At 42.6% G+C, this 14591-nt stretch overlaps 1 protein-coding gene across 4 annotated transcripts in view; it reads left to right on the forward strand.

Annotated features, from left to right (window-relative positions):
• The window catches only part of LOC140117840 (retinol dehydrogenase 7-like), a 53530-nt gene that overhangs the window by 21471 nt on the left and 17468 nt on the right, over nt 1–14591 (forward strand). The window contains exon 1 of one of the 4 annotated variants that reach the window (XM_072134965.1): nt 369–494. The exons of 1 other annotated variant lie outside the window; for it this stretch is intronic. The gene's annotated coding sequence lies outside the window, so the exon portion shown is untranslated. Of the gene's footprint in view, nt 1–368; nt 495–8794; nt 8952–10876; nt 10974–14591 lie in introns of those variants that run through there. 2 more of the 4 variants (XM_072134968.1, XM_072134967.1) reach the window with 2 other exon arrangements.

Below are 14591 nucleotides of genomic sequence, written 5' to 3' on the forward strand. Positions count from 1 at the left end.
CATTTTGATAAGTAACAGTGTTCAAAAGTTATAACCATATAAAGCGACGCATGTCAGAAGTCAAAAAATGGGACTGAGCCTTAAGCTGTAAAATGGCTGCGTCCTTAAGGGGTTAATGTCAATGTATGAGCTAACACCACCAGATTTTTCCCCTTTAAACACTGCAACATACTTTTAAGTGTACTTTGTACTAATAACACATAATGATTAAAGGGTAAATCAAAGGTTAAATAACTAATGGGGTTAATTACAACAATTCTGCAAAAAAGTAAAGTAATAGTAAGTGAAAATGATCAGGGATGTTCAATTCACTTTTCATTGCCTGGCGAAATGCCAAAGAATGTCATATCCTGGGCGTAGAATGTAAGCATCGAACCCTGTATTAACCCTTGTAAACAAGAGAACAGAGGTTAAAGGCATTCAAAGACTTTCAAAGCAAAAAAAGGATTCAAAAGACTTTCAAAAAGCTTCAGGGGAAGAGGGAAGAAAGCAAGGTAAGGGATTTCTTATACAACAAATATCACCTTTTAAAAAGAAAAGGCTACTATATGTAAGGTATGTAAACTTGAAATAGTCAAACAACCCAGAATCTAGTTTTAGGCTAAATGAGGCCCTGGGCGAAATTCTTAGTGGGGCCCTAACTTCTACAGACCTTCAATGATTTTACAAGGGATTTACCCAGAACTGCAGTGATAATATTTAGCACACACAGGGAAATCCTCTGAAACTTTCATCCACAAATCTGTGTACAGGCAGTCCCGGGTTAAGTACAAGATAGCTTCTGAAGGTTTGTTCTTAAGTTGAATTTGCATGTAAGTCGGAACTGTATATTTTATTATTGTAACCCCAAACAAAAATGTATTGTCTCTGTGATTTTAAACATGTTGGATTGTCATAAGAACCAGGGTTAACAATAAAGCTTCATTACAGGCACCTTTGATAACAGTTATAGCTGTTTATTGTAGCCTAAGGCTAAAGTACAGTAAATTACCAACATCCAGAGGCCTGTTTGTAACTAGAGGTCGTCTGTAAGTCGGGTCCTATTAAGCAGGGGACCATCTATACTTTGATTTTTCTGCAGCCCACTTTGTACCATGTGAAGCCACCCTAGTGCTGGAAACACCCACAGCACCTACACTGTTATATTTCCATCAAGGTACATTCACATGTTCATTTTCTCAGATGCAGTTTGTGAAGCTAAAAGCAGGTGTGGGTCATAATGTTTGAGCAAATACAAGTGGTTCTCAATAAATTTGAATACCAACAAAAAGGTTTTTTATCATATAGAGTTATTACAAACAGAGTGAACTTTTTAAATCTTTCATTTATGTTAATGTGGATGATTATGGCTTACAGCTAAGGAAAATACAAAAGTTGTTATCAAAGAAAATTAGAATAATTAACCCAAAACACCTACAAAGGCTTCCCAAGCGTTTTAATAGGTCCCTTAGCAATTCAAGCACAGTTGGGTGGAGTCTCTCCCCCAGACGCATATGTGTTTAGAATTAAACACTTGGAATTGGGAACAAGAAAAACACTTGTTTTGTATTTCTTACCAGCAAAACATCTACAAGCAAGACATGGGTAAGGTGGCATTATTATGGAGCAAGTGTTATGGAGGTTGGTTTTGAAAAGGTCTTTTCTGCCTAGGACACCAAAATACCCTGTCACGGTCCCTGGTGCTGTGGGTTATGGGCAGAGGTGTTAGTTTTTTTTTTTTTTTTTTTTTGACAGATTAATGATCGATTTTATTTTGTATAAGCAACAGAGTGAAATTATAGACTATAGATCAATATACAAAAGTGAAAAAGGGGGTTGCATACTTACTTCTTTTTTTTTTTTTTTTTTTTTTTTTTTGAGATGCAATAATACCTAAACACCATATCTAGGGGGCGGGGCGAATATATATCATAAATGGCCACCTTATGAGAACTCCATTCCCCCTAGAAATGTCTAACCTATACAAAAAACCAAATACCCGCCCTACCCTCCCAAACCCCCCGCTCCCACCCCACCACCCTCTGCCCGTGCTGGAGATGTGAAAGATAACCAAAATTTTATCTAACTTATCCTTATCCACCCATCCCAAGGTCTCCCAGGGACGAAGATGAGGAACCAGTTCTTCAATTTCTCCACTGGTCCCATAACCCACTCAATCTGCTGCCATTCCTATAGCGTTTCTCGTATGCGCATTCATAAGCTTTAGTGCGAGCAACAAGATTGCTCCATTCTTTCACCACTGGTGGTTTGTCATCTTTCCAATGTTTCACTAATATAAATCTGGCGAGAAAGAGTAGCTTCAACGCTAGATGACTTTTTGCTTTAGAGTCAACGGAAATCGGATGGAAGCCCAGTATCCCGCAAGTAGCGTCTCGTGTCAGGGAGCATAGAAGCTGAATCTCTATTATCTTATAGACCTCTTCCCAATATAGACTGATTTTAGGGCAATCCCATAAAACGTGTAAAATGTCGGCATGTGCACTTTTACATCTCTTACAATTAGAGTTTTCACTTAACCCAATTTTAAACATAACAACTGGTGAAAAATAAATTCTATATAGAATATTAAGTTGAGTGCATCTGTGATTTAAATTAATTGTGGATCGCACCACATTTTTGTATATATCTCTCCATTGTGCTGTTGTGATAGGACCAACCTGGTTTACCCATTTTACTTGACTTATATGACTAAAGTTCTGGTCTATGTCCGATCTCATCAGGTGATAGATCCTAGACATTTTCAGAAGTGACGTCTCTAACCCTAAAATTACAGAGCAGTTACCACCTTCGTGTATCGTGAACTTATCGTGAAATATTTCTTTCCTAAATGCATGTGCTAATTGACAATACCTAAAATAGTCTTTCTCCTCCAGAATCCCCTTCATACACCAAAACTGAAAGGTGGGTAATCCCCCCTGTGCCCCCAAATGCTCCAGTGAATGAATCCCTTTTCTTTTCCAAAATCCGACATCTTCCATTTTATATAATTCTAAAAAGTTGCGATTGCCCCATAGCGGGGTGAAATTGAAACCCCCCTTAATGCCATACAACCTCTTAAAGTCTCTCCAGGTATTCTCCAGTAATACAGCCAATGGAAATGTTTTGCTAGCACAGCGTTTCAATAGACCTGACTCCAATAGGGCAAGAATAGACATAAATCTATGCCCTACCCGATCACTGATCACCTGAAATACTGTGGAGCATTTATTTTCAAGGATATACTGAATCTGTGCCGACAAAATATAGTGGTACAGGGAGGGGAGTGAAAGACCACCCCTCTCCTTGTTAACCATTAATGTTTCCTGTTTAATGCGTACCCTTTTTCTCCCCCATAGTAGTTTATTTATGATCGCACGAATAAGGCCAAACCATTTCCTACCAATCCAACAGGGAGAGTTGCAAAGTACGTATAACAATTGAGGCAACAAAATACTCTTAGTGAGAACAACTCTCTCTGCTCGATTTAATGGCAGCGTATTCCATGTATTCACCTTATTTTTTAGCTTTGCTAATAGAGGGGCCAAATTCAGAGATATATAATCCCCTACGTTTGGTGTAATCTTTAATCCCAAATATTCACATGAAGCTGAAATCTTTAGATCCACCTGGATCAAATTAAGATGAGAATCGGTATCGAGTGGGACCAAAATAGATTTGTGGGTATTGATCTGAAAACCCGAAAACCTCCCGAACTCCCTAATCACCTTCAGGGCTTTTGGAACAGATGTGTTAGAGTCCTTTAGACAGAGCAAGACATCATCGGCATACAACATTATCTTATCTGTAGGTCCGGCCAATCCTCCGCCCCCAATCTCCCCATCTGACCTAATTTTTATTGCCAATGGTTCCATAAAAAAGGCAAATAATAGGGGTGACAGGGGACAGGTGGTGTTAGTTTGATGGCACCAATAGGGGGTGTAGGCACTGAGAGTGCCTAGGGCAAGATCAACACTGAGGCCCCACACGTGTTGTTTTGAACCTGATTTTGGGCTGTTTTTGGGCCATTTTTAAGCAGTCCATTTAAAAACGCATGCATTTTTGAAAACTCATCTGTTTTTTAACCATTTTTGTCCATTTTCCAATTATACTCATTAAGATTATTGGAAAAAACTGGCATTTGTTTTTTAAATGGACTGCTTAAAAACGGCCCAAAAGCGGGTTCAAAACTCCATGTGTGCTGGCCTAAATACGGCCCTGAAGCCAGTTGCTCATCAATGTAGACTATGCACCCCATCTTGACAGCAAAAAAACAGAAATGTAGAGATTTTTGCTGTTATTAAACAAGAAAAACTGAAATGTCACATGGTCATAAGCATTCAGCCCCTTTGCTCAGTGTTGAGTAGAAGCAACTTTGGAGCTGGTACAGACATGAGTCTTCTTGGGAATGATGCAACAAGTTTTTCACACCTGGACTTAGGGATCCTCTGCCATTCTTCATTGCAGATCCTCTCCAGTTCCCTCAGGTTGGAAGGTGAACGTTGGTGGAAGCGAAGTCTCTCCAGAGATGCTCCATTAGGTCTAGGTCAGGGCTCTGACTTGACCAGTCAAGAATGGTCACAGAGTTGTTCTGAAGCCTCTGCTTTGTTATTTAGCATGTGAGTTAAATATGAATTTCACAGTAAAGGGTCTAGGTACTTTAGACCATGTGATATTTAAATTTTGTATTATTTTTTGTTAAAAAAATAGCAAAAATATCTACATATCTGTTTTTATCGTGAAGACAAGGTTCAGTGTATATATTATTGAGCAAAAATAAGAACTTTTTTGATCTTACCAATTGGCTGCAATTAAACAAAGAATGAAAAATTTAAAGGGTTCGGAATAGTTGCCTTACCCACCGTACATGGATGTACATGGAGTGTCATCTGTTGTCTTTGAGTTCTTATAGACTTCTATGGGAAAGCCAAACATCCTCCACATGGATCCCTGAAAACACGCTCATCTGTGGGGAGGTGCTTGGCATGATTGCTCATGTGTTTCCACTGAGGCTGTGTTCACATGTGCCCTTTGCCATGCGTTTATAAGCATGGTGTTCCCATGGACTTCAATGGTAAGGCCAAGCCAAAATGATGGTCAGGAACCAGACCAGCTCTCTCTACAGCCTCCACATGGATCAATAAAAACAGCACATGGGTCTATTAAAAATGAATGGGGGAATTTATCAAGACTGAGCTTCCCTGTGCTGGCTCATGGCGTGCCAGATATCCTAAGAGCCTGGTGTAGAATTAAGCTATATCCTGCACCAGGATTAAGAATAATTGGCGTGGGGTTGGTGGGAGGGAATCTCTTAACCTGGTCGGGATGCCTTGTACACCAGAATTGTCCCCCCATAAAAAAAACGAATAGACTAAAAAAATGTGTGTGCATGTTGTCCTACCCATAGTGATTCCACCCATAGTGATTCGGGGTCTATCTACGCCTTTTAACTCCCACTGTAGAAACTATATACCACGGTGATCTTTTTTTTTTTTGTTTAGAAAACATTATTGAAGCATATGCAAAAAAAGAAAAAAATTGGTGCATATTATGGAACATTTCTTCCATTTCTACATAGAAATGCATTGGCCTATACAACTAACTGCAATAAAAAAGTTCAGGGCTTTGTAGTGATACAGTGGATGAATAGAGCCTACGGATACAATCAGTTTGCTTACTAGAGGGTAGACATCTCCCAGAACCCAGCTATGAATTATGTCATGTCCTAGCCCCACACATTCCTGACAGACAAGACAATCTTGACATACAAGTAATTCCACTTGCTAGAAGTTTGACATGAAGATAGTGGTCATTTCTTTCCACCAACCTTTCTCTATCCATTGGACATGGGTTGCTTAGGGGCAGTTCACACCTGATTTCTTTGATCATTTCTTTTTCTATCAGTTATTGTAAGATAAAACCATGAGTGAATGATTACACAGGAAAGGTGAAAATCCTTATTTTATGCCTGATGTCTGTGTAGTTTCTACACCTTGGTTAAGCTTAAAATAATTCATACACAAACTGATAAAATGAATGTAACATGTACTGCCCCTATTTTGCTTATGGGCCAGAGATTGGGGGGGGGGGGGGGAGGGGTGCTGGGAACTGTATCTGCTGCTGTAAGAGCTGCTACAGGTTTGCTTCTTCCCTCATTTCCTAGGCTACAGCAGAGATCCAGCTTACAAGGTAAGAATACTTGTAATATGTATATAAAGAGTTTTATTTTATGCATGGAAGTTTTACAGTGCACTTCCAAATTTCAGTTTTGAGCTTTTCCAATTTTGAGCTGTGCACCAATTGATGATCATTAGATATCCCTGAATATCCCATTTGTTTATAAGTTCATTTTGTTCGCTTCAATATGCAATATTTTGCATGTATATCCTAGAGGTTTGTTATGACTTTTAAAACTAAGGATAGTTACTTATATCATTGTAATAGTATGTGCAACACCCTCGCCGATGCAATGGCGAGGGGGTGCTTGCGAATAAGCCCCATTACATGTCACCACATCACACAGGGGACATTGCAGTGGTTAATCCTGCCTGGCAAGGCAGAAGTTAAATCTGTATATGATGTAAAAGTCCAGTATCCAATGATCTGTGTTACATCCTGTCTCTGTGAACTGAGAGGTAATTGGAGGAGCAGCCACCACATGACCAAAGGGAGGTAATAAAACTCCCTGGCCAGGAATGTTCTGGAGAAGTCTCCCCCAGAAGGGAGAAGAGACCAGTCCTAGTCAGACCCTCTGGGTCTGCAGGACGCAAGCAGAGAGTAGTTAACTGAGCAGTAGCTCAGAGTCTCTAGCACACCAGATCAGAGCAGGAAGAGCCTAGCCCCTGCCTGAAGTGGAGTATAAGACTAGAGTTAGTGTAGTGAGGAAAGGGGTATCATCCTACCTTCAAGGGTGATACCTGAAGAGATCCAGGACCGAGCTGAAGCATCCTCTAAGGACACAGCTGCCTCCCAGCCTGCTCTTGCATCCAGGCTGGTGATCTACATCCTGTGGCTCCCTCCAAATACCTCTCCAGTACTCCACCATCTTGTTAAAGGCACGTTGCTGATGTTCCTGTCGGTTCCAATAAAGAACTGTAAGTGTTTCTGTTCAACCTCTGCCTCCGTCTGGTCCCTGTTACTACCGCTGCCCTCAGCACCGGCACCCTGTCCATCACCCAGAGACTCACACTCGGGACATTAAGGGGTTGCCCCAGGGAGATCAGCTATAGCAGCCTCTCCCTCATCTTTTCTTGCCAACACCACCCTGCTGGAGACCTGCCAGGCTGTAGGACAGCCCTCCGGTCACCCCGTACCAAGCACCGTGACAATAGCGTGCTTAGGCCGCAACCGCCAGCCACTCCGGTATCGCGGGCCCAGGCTGTCTCCAGGCCTCACCTCAAGGGCTAGGCCCCGGTGGGGGATGTTGCATATGTTTGTATTTCACAAAACCCACCATACTTAAAGGGGTTTCCTGAACTTCTTGAGAGCCCTATGGGGAGAATAGCAGACATAATGGAGAAAAATCAAGTGTAAGTACTTTGCTCCAGCTTCCAGTGGGGAAGCTAACTGAGGAGAGTTGCCTAATTACATATGTTAACAAACGCAGACCAAACCACACCCACCTGGGCGGGCCGTGGAAACGCCTGCGATCAGGAGCAAGCCAACAGTGTTTTGGATTAAAGTAACGCAAAACACCGGCGGCTTGTTCCCGATCCCGGTTGGTGCCAGTTTGGCCTGCGTTTGCATTTGCGTATATGTGAGGCGTATATGCGGCCGTACATACGCCCCCATAGGTTAGCATGCATGCCACTGAGCACTGCAGCATACTCACACAGCTAAGCACTGCAGGCTCTGCAACACACATTCATGTGAGGGAATCCGTCCTGACAGGAACACCTGTGTGGTCGTAGTCAGGATAAGATTAGAGTCATAGCCATGGGAATCCAAATTACACATAAGAAGGGCTAATGAAGACAGGTTGTAAATATATCTGTGAAACTCTTGATTATTTTTAATAACATGTTGAATGTAATCTAGAATTTTGCCTTTACGGGAATACCCCTTTAAGAAGGGAATCTGCTGGAAGGTGCAAAACAAGTGGGGGAACTACAACTCCCATTATGCCTCTCCACATAGCATTACTCCACCTATAACTCCCATCCTGACCTGTTATGGAATCACTTTAAATGTAATGTAATACTATTGCAGAACTGCAGTTTTGTTTTCCAATACCCCCTGAAAAGTGAAGCAGGGAAAAATACAACCTGTTATATGTGACATAGCAGCGGTGTGTGTACAAGTGGTTAGGTGATATCTCTTTATAAGAGATAGCGGACTTGATGTCTACGTTTGGGTTTGGCCGTGACCCGGATATATTGCCAGATTAATTGCCAAAAAGCCAATCCAGCAAATGAACGCCTCCGACTAGCCCGAATCAGAACACTGAACCTGAACACGGACATCAAGTTTGCTCATTTATACTCTCTATTTCTTTTATCTATCTAACATATATCTATCTCATAAGTGATCTTATATCCGTGTCATATCTCTTTACCAATATGTCAGATCAGTAGACTAAAGTCTAAACCCTGTAGCATGATAGTCTAGGACAAAGTTCACATGCACCAGCTAGTGATGTATCGTTCGCAAACAAGCCGGCTCTAAGAGTTAACAGTGGAGTGGTATAGGGTGATTAACTGTCCTGCAACTCCCTATTGTATATCTAATAGGGATACCTTTCAGGAGCCAGAAGAGCCGGCTCTTCTTAGTGAGCGGAGCCTAATGATCCAGCTCACTAAGAAGAGCCGGAATGCCCATCACTAGCACAAGTGCTGCAGAGAGAGGAATCCGGAAGTGCTTGCTCTGCACCATGTGACTGCTCCGCTAGGCCACACCCACACATCAGAGACGTACACTGGCATAGCTCAGGCTGGGATAGGAGCCAAAGCAGCAAACAACCTGAGCCAAATTGCAAAGTAAGTACTTAAAAGTTGTCTCTATCCTGTTAGGATTACTAAGAGATTAAGATGTCAGAACTTTCTTTCGTGGGAAAAACCCTTTAACCCCTTAAGGACCCAGATCATTTTCACCTTTAAGGACGCAGTCGATTTTTCAAATCTTCCATGTGTCACTATATGTAACTATAACTTTACAACGCTTTAACTTACCAAGGTGATTTGTTTTATTGTGACATGTTGCTCTTCATGTTGGCCGTTGCCTCGGTTTGGGCATCCTGCACGTACTACATCCCTTATATGTCCTGTCTTTTATACACTACAGCTCAAAAGTTTGGGGTCACTTAGAAATGTCCTTATTTTTTAAAAAAGAAAAGTACATTTTCTTTCAATGAAGGTAACATTGAATAAATCATAAATACACTCTTTAGAATTGTTAATGTGGTGTATACAGGGAGTTACATAGAAGATAAGGTCTGTAGGTTTGTTCTTAAGTTGAATTTGTATGTAAGTCGGAACTGTATATTTTATCATTGTAATCCCAGACAGAACTTTTTTAGTCTCTGTGACAAATGGATTTTAAAAATGTTGGGTTGTCATAAGAATCAAGATTAACAATAAAGCTTCATTACAGACAGCTTTGATAACTGTTTATTACAGTTGTGTATTATAGCCTAGGACTAAAGTACAATAAATTACCAATATCCAGTGGTCCGTTTGTAACTAGTAGTTGTATGTAAGTCGAGTGTTTTTAAGTAGGGGACCGCCTGTATAGCCCCATTTCCAACAACCACCACTCCAATGGTTTAATGGTGCATTGTGTTTGATAACTGTGTAAGAAGGATAAAGGAGCTGACATTGTGCTGCAGAAGGCTGCCAAAGAGACAACTGTCACCCCCGAAACTTATGTGGGGATAGGGTGGGGGGGCGTATGCAGAAGCCCTGTGGGCGCAGATGTCATGTTTGACGGCGGCACCTAAAGTGTTAAACAGCTTGCATTGCGGCTATCATAATCCCTGATGTTGCCATGGGAGCCTGACTGTCACATACAGCAAGGCTCCTGCGCTGCAGTCACTGTTGACAGTTGTCAAAGGTGACAGCAATTTAGGATGAATATATACATCCAGGGAGGCGAATTAGCCTTAAAGGGAACCTACCACCACAAATCTACCTATAAAGGTAGATCGGGTGGTAGGTGGATCAATAGGACGTGAGGATAGCCCTTTTAAGGGCTAATCCTCACGTCCCCACACTTTTTTGTTAACTTTTATTAGACATTTATGCAAATTTACTTATGCGGCTACTGGGGCGTGGAGTAGCCGCATCTGAGGTTACACGAGGCGGCTACTCCACGCCCCGGTAGCCTCTTTTCCCCTCCTACTCACCCATCTTCGGCGCGCAGCTCCCCTCGTCCGGCGATCCTGCCGTCTGCGCATGCGCAGAAGAGAAGGCCCGCGCCTGTTTCGGAGCAGTGACCGCGCGGGCCTGCTGTTCAGCGCAGACGGCAGGATCGCCGGACGAGGGTGAGTAGGAGGGGAAAAGAGGCTACCGGGGCGTGGAGTAGCCGCATCTGAGGTTACACAAGGCGGCTACTCCACGCCCCAGTAGCCGCATAAGTAAATTTGCATAAATGTCTAATAAAAGTTAACAAAAAAGTGTGGGGACGTGAGGATTAGCCCTTAAAAGGGCTATCCTCACGTCCTATTGATCCACCTACCACCTTTATAGGTAGATTTGTGGTGGTAGGTTCCCTTTAAGGGGTGAATGTGCCCGCACTTTTCCCCATTCCCCGCAGCGACATCTCTCTCTTGTCCTTCTGCTGTATGTAGCAGTAAAGGGATGACATCAGGGGCATCACTAGGATGTGCCACCAGGAAGTTGCCCCGATCTCATCTATTTTTAGCATTTGACAGGGGATGCAGAGTAGAAGGTGTGGACACATTGCCGGCTGGTAATCATCAATCACTCTATATGACAACTTCTAGTGTCAGGTCGCAAAGTTAGTGACCTCATCTGGCAGCCGACAATGAATACCTGCTCCAGGTAAATAGCAGAACTTCGCTGGTCAGAGGCTGTTACTGTGCAGCTGACAGAAGGACAGAGTACATCAATGAATTTCATGGGTCAGAGGTTAATACTGTGTAGAGGTACAGAGTAGTGAGCTAGGTACATTTCACACACACTGGCCCACATTTACTAAAAACAGTGCAAACTATGTGCAAATTGCCTGTGAAGTGTGCAGGGTGCGCCAGATTCACGAAATGTCCCGTTCTACATGAACCTGGCTCCCCTTGCACTGCCCCGGCAGAGTGCACAACTTTTTTATAGGGGGGGAGGGGTGTGACACACTTCTGACAGACTTTGCATATTAAAGGGCACCTACCACCCGATTCTACCTATAAAGGTAGGTAGGTGGATGGATGGGACGTGAGGATAGCCCTTTTTTGGGCTAATCCTCACGTCCCGGGTTTCTTTTAGAAAACTTTATTGTAGCTATATGCTAATTTTTTTATGCGGCTACTGGGGCGTGGAGTAGCCGGACATGAGGCTACTAGTCGTGGCTACTCCACTCCCCAGTAGCCACGTTACTCCGCCTACCAGATAATCTTAGTCGCGCAGCTCTTGGTAGCTGCACGCCCTCGTCCGGGTCCCCTGCGTTCTGCCGAAGATTATCTGGTAGGCGGAGTAACGTGGCTACTGGGGCGTGGAGTAGCCGCGACTAGTAGCCTCATGTCCGGCTACTCCACGCCCCAGTAGCCACATAAAAAATTAGCATATAGCTACAATAAAGTTTTCTAAAAGACACCCGGGACGTGAGGATTAGCCCAAAAAAGGGCTATCCCCACGTCCCATCCATCCACCTACCACCCCTTCTACCTTTATAGGTAGAATCGGGGTGGTAGGTTCCCTTTAAACATGGCGCACGGTCCAACTCTGTACCATAACACCCATTTCAGGGACAAAGTTTCTTGCTGCCTTTTGTAGTGTCAGGGGTTCAGCTTGTGATCATGTTTATATCCTACTAGCTGTAGCTCCTAGCATGGCCTGGGATAGTAATTAACTGCTCTTAGCTATAACAAAATAGAATGGGTAAACAAAAACATTTTTTTATATGTATCTATCTCTCTCTTTCACTGACTTCTGTCTCTGATTGCCTCTGTCTCTTACTGTCTTTCTTTGACCATTTACATCTTTGACTGTCTCTGACTGCCTCTGTCTCTGACTATCTCTGTCTGTCTCTGAACGTCTGTTTTTGAATTTCCTTCTTTCTGACTGCCTCTGACTGCCTCTGTCTGCCTCTGACTGTCTCTGTCTCTGACCGTTTCTGTCTCTGTCTCTGTTTCTCAGTGTCTCTGACCATTTCTGTCTCTGACTGTCTCTGTCTATCTGTCTCTGACTGTCTCTGCCTGCCTTTATCTGTCTGTCTCTGACAATCTCAATCTGTAGCTGACTGTCTCTGCCTCTGGTTTTCTCTGTCTGTGTCTCCGACTGTCTGTCCCTGACAGTGACAGTCTCTGTATTTGTCTCTGACTTTCTCTGTCTCTGACTGTCTTTGTCTATGGGGGAGATTTATCATAAATGCAGAACTGTTCTAGTTGCCCATGGCAACAAATCAGAGCTCAAGCTTAAATTTTACACAGCTGTTAATTAAATCACAGCTGATCTCTGATTGGTTTCCATGGGCAACTGGACTTTTACCTCAGACATTTCTGACAAATCTTCCCCTATCTCTGTATCCCTATCCATCTTATCTCACACATGAGCTGTCTTATACTCATTGCCAATAGTAACCTATCAAAGCTCAGAGCTCATATAAATGACCTATGGCAGAACCAATCACGGCTCAGCTTCAACTGCCTCAGCAGCAGCAGACAATGGCTCTTGTATATGGTGGTTAAGTGGATTTTGGAAAGCACAAGGTGAAAATTTCCGCTCAGTGTTTGACATTTCCTGAGTTACAGAGAGCGGCTGTGCAAAGTTTTGTGATTGTAAGTGTGACTGCAGATTCCTTTAGCGAACATACATACACATACACACACATACACTTAGCTTTATATATTAGATTGGTGTGAGGGTATTGGAAGGATTTTGTGATACAATGTAGAATATATGGATGACAAGGGAGCCATGAGTCTCGATCTCTCCAGCAATATCCAGCCCTATCAAGTTTAAAAATTACCCAAATTACCTATAAACTGCACCAGTTAGTATGTTAATGGAGCACATAGCCCAAGAGATGCAATGATGTCACTACAGGGGCATGGGACAGGATATAGCAATGTCACCGCACCTTGTCCTGTGCAGAAAAGAGAATCAGGAAGGAGAGTATAAAGTACCCCCAAAAAAATTGCAGTGGGGGTAGGTACATTGATGGCACTTTAGTGTGTGAGGCATTATTGTGTGGAGGAATTATTCAGTATGGGTACATTATGCATTATTCAGTGTAGGAATTATTAAGAGGAGGCTGCCTCTTTCAGTTAGCATTACAGTCAGTCTTTGGGTTACATACAGGATAGGTTCTTAAGGTGTGTTCAGTAAATTACCAGCATCCAGAAGTCCGTTTGTAACTAGGGGTCGTCTGTAAGTCGGGTGTTCTTAATAATTGAGATGGTTGGTGTAAGGAAAACTTATACAATTTTCCAATAAACATTCATTATCACTTCCCTGCGGTTTTCTAGATCTCTGCTTGCTGCCCTTCTTTGTTATTTCCAGTTGAAATAAATCTGTCCATAGTAATGTGATGGACACGCTGGTGAAGGAGTTGTTATTATCGCATGACTCTGATTACTCTCTGTGACTATAACGGCTTCTGCAACGAAGTGTCCATCACAAGACCATAGACAGATTTCAGTAGATACAGTAGAAGAACAGCAACCGGTGATCTAGAAAACCACATGAAAATTATACAGAACATTTATTGAAAATTTCATAACCTTTCCTTACACAATTAATTATTTGCTGAAAGTGGACATCCCCTTTAAGGGCATTGGTGAGGCGTTGTTTAGTGTAGGGGCCACAGTGGGGGTACCATAGCTTCAGGCATTAAGTGTGGTTGAGATTATTACATTTCAGGCTACAATGAGGGAGCATTATCAGGTGTGAGGGAGGGCCTAAAGAGAAGGGTTCAATGTAAAGCACAGAGCCATTGACTGTGTTGGGGCAGTAATTGGCGGGTTCCTTGTAAAATGTGGGAACTGCAATTGGGACCAAGTACTGTGTGTAAGGCTACAGTTTTGGTGGAAAAATCAGGAAGCTGTGCTGTGTAAGGGCACAATCACGGCCATTATAAAGTAACGGCACACATCATTGGGGCAGTCTACAGTACATTTTAAAGAAAATCTACCACTAGGATGAATTATTATATTTATATATTATTATTATAAATTATTTAAACCAAGCACACTTACATGCTGCCCCCTCTGGCAGGATCCGCTCTTCTTTTAGCTTCCTGTTCCCCTTTTTTTTCTCTCTTTTAAAGGCTTTAAAAGTTATGCAATAAGCCTCTCTGGGCTCCATAGCTGTTAAGCTATGAGCCATGAGCCTCTTAGGTTAATTTGCATAACTTTTGAAGCCTTTTTTGGTTAAAAAAAAAACAAGAGCCATAGAAGTTAAAAGACGATTTGATGTTTCCAGAAGGGGGAGGGAGGACTCACACCAGCA

This window comes from Engystomops pustulosus, chromosome 2 (genome assembly GCF_040894005.1).
Source record: "Engystomops pustulosus chromosome 2, aEngPut4.maternal, whole genome shotgun sequence".
In the NCBI taxonomy this organism is placed as follows: domain Eukaryota; kingdom Metazoa; phylum Chordata; class Amphibia; order Anura; family Leptodactylidae; genus Engystomops; species Engystomops pustulosus.